The sequence below is a fragment of the Dromiciops gliroides genome, chromosome 3 (genome assembly GCF_019393635.1).
Source record: "Dromiciops gliroides isolate mDroGli1 chromosome 3, mDroGli1.pri, whole genome shotgun sequence".
NCBI classification, from domain to species: domain Eukaryota; kingdom Metazoa; phylum Chordata; class Mammalia; order Microbiotheria; family Microbiotheriidae; genus Dromiciops; species Dromiciops gliroides.
The window spans coordinates 301,894,153-301,896,965 of NC_057863.1; the positions used below are offsets into that span (position 1 = coordinate 301,894,153).

Sequence of the window (2,813 nt, forward strand, 5' to 3'; positions counted from 1 at the left end):
GATACTCAGGGCCAAAGACATGCAGCAACTGAACTCTGTACAGAAAGGAATGAATAATAGTGATAGAAGCCAAAGTAACTGTTCCTATAAAGAAAAGGACAGAATCTTAATGAGCCAGGAATTGGATTCCTGCTAAAATCAGAGATTAAGATGCTAACACTACATTAGAAAGGCAAACATAAAAGTAAAACAGCAATTCTTCCAACAATGTGGTATCATTTCAGGCAAATAATTTCACATCCAAATGTGATTATAAGATCATAAATTTAGAGCTGAAAGTAACCTTTGGGGCCATCCACTTTACAGATGAGGAAACTGAGACCTAGAGAGTTTAAATGATTTGCCCAAGGTCACAGGAGTGGTAAGTAGGAGAGCTGGCATTCAAACCCAGGTCTTCTTAGTCCTAATCAAATATTATTTCCACTTCACCATGTTGTTAGGGAAGAATTCTAAAACAAGAGAAATACAAACAAATGCTATAGTGAAAAAGAATACTGAGCTTGGAATCAAAGAAATTGATTTTAAATCCTGATTCTACTACTTACTATCTGTGTGAACGTAAGAAACTCACTTTACATCCTTCAGCCTCAGTTTCATCATCAATAAAGCAAGACTGGATGAACTGGATGAACACTAAGGTGCCCTCCAAATGTGAAATACATGAAAAACCTCAGGTTAATGTTAATGGGAGAATGAGATGGGTCTTTGGAGACTCCTTTAACCTCTTATTCTCATTTTTTAAGTGAGATTTCAATGCCTGAATTAAGGAAGCCTGAAAAACAGGAAGTACCCTCATAATTAAACTAAACACTAAGTAAATTCTTTGTTATAATAGAATTTATATAGTGCTGTAAGGTTTGCAAAGTACTTTACAAATATTATTTTATTTTATCCTTGCAACCACCCTAAGAGATAAGCATTATTATTATCTTCATTTCACAGTTGAAGAAACTGAAGCAGACAGAAATTGAGTTACTCACCCAAGGTCATAGAGCCAGGAAGTGTCTAAGGTCAGATTTGAACTCAGTTCTTCCTGAATCTAGATTCAGGATGCATTCCACTGTACCACCTAGCTTTTGTGGAAACCATTGTTATAGGATAATAGATTCCAAGTTAGAAGAGACCTTAGAGCTCATTTGTTCCAACCACCTTGTTTCAAGGATGAGAAACCTGAGGCCCAGAGATGTAAAATGATTCATTGAAGGTCATACAAGTAGAAAAGGCAGAATTCCAGTTCAGGTCTTCTTGTTCCCATTCCCCGTGTTCTTCCTTCTATACCCACACACACACACACACACACACACACACACACACACACACCCCATAATCATCATCCTCTTGATGATCACACATTATTACATACTAAATTCAAGACTCAAGCTCCATTCCAATAAGAAATTTGGTGACCTTGCTCTTTCCTTCCCGAGTTATATCCCTTCCTTCTTCCCATTTCTGCCCCCCATACCACCCCACCACTGCCTTTGGAAGAGCTTTGACAGAGGCTTGGTCCTTAACATTATTTCTGAATGATGAAAAAGGGGACAAGGTTTCCCCACAATGAGATCACTTGTCTCTCTGGCTGTTTTGCCTGCCTAGACAAAGGAGGGAACAGGACTCTACACTAGGAAGACCTCCAGTAGATTCCAAAGCTCACCATCAACCCATGAAGGGAGTAGGTGATCAATGCCTTCTTCTTTGAGGGAGAAAACCAGGCAACAATTGTGGTTTCATCAGAACTCTGCCTCACTTTCATCTCGTATAAGAGAATAAAAAAGCCAAAGATATGAATGGGCCAAAGCCACTCGACAACCAGAGCAATAAACTACACTTTGCTTTTCCATTATACAAGGCAAAAACAGATAACAAAATTTCTCCAGATGAATGATTACAGTTACTATGCCAAATGGTTGGAATGAATACTTCAGATGAGCTGCTGGGTAGCATTGCCAACTAAACAATCCAAGAGGCCAACTGAGATGGGGACAGTGCTTTATCATTTAGAGAGTTCATCGAGGTTTTAGAGAAGAGGAACGTAGAGCAGAAAAATGAGAATTCAATTTCCACATGAATACACCGGGATGAAATTTTCCCTTACTGCCTGCTATTTAAGAAGCCCCTTCTCTTACAAAGCAACACTGCAGTTACATGACAAGTTCTGAGAAATTACATCATCCCCAACCTGTCTTTTTTGTTACAAACAGGGACCTGAAGAATAGTGGACTTGGCCTCTCCTCTTCTTTTAGGTTCACCAACCACCATTCTCCATTTATCCATATTGTTTTTCTCTATTGGGTCTATGTCAGCTACATAATTATCGGTCTAAGGAGGGAACCACATCAGAACAACCGGCAAGCCTCCTTCATTGGATAGAGACTGTGGCCATATTTCTTATGGTCAAGCTTTAGCATGCAGTTTCCATTTTTCCTAATGTTTCCACCCACACATAGATAACTACCCAACCAATCTTTCAATCTCCCTCTTACTTTTCATTGAGCCTCCCACCATCTTTCTTCCCCCAAGCTAGGCCTATTACACTCTCACATCTCTGATGTGTCATGGATGATAAAATCAGGAAGGGGAATTGGTTGTTTTCAGCCACTTTTCGCTCTTAACTGGGACCAAAGATGTTTGTTGTTGTTCAGTCATTCAATCATGTCCAACTCTTTGTGACCCTATGGACTATACGATCTATGGTGTTTTCTTGACAAAGATATTGGAGTAGTTTGCCATTTCCTTCTCCAGTGGATTAAGTCAAACAGGTTAAGTGACTTGCCCAGGGTCACACAGCTAGTAAGTGTATGAGGTCACATTTG

At 39.5% G+C, this 2,813-nt stretch overlaps 1 pseudogene; it reads left to right on the top strand.

The window, feature by feature from the left end:
* Nucleotides 1-1,529: 1,529 nt before the first annotated feature.
* Nucleotides 1,530-2,068, top strand: LOC122747508 (annotated as a pseudogene).
* The last annotated feature ends 745 nt before the right edge of the window (nucleotides 2,069-2,813 follow it).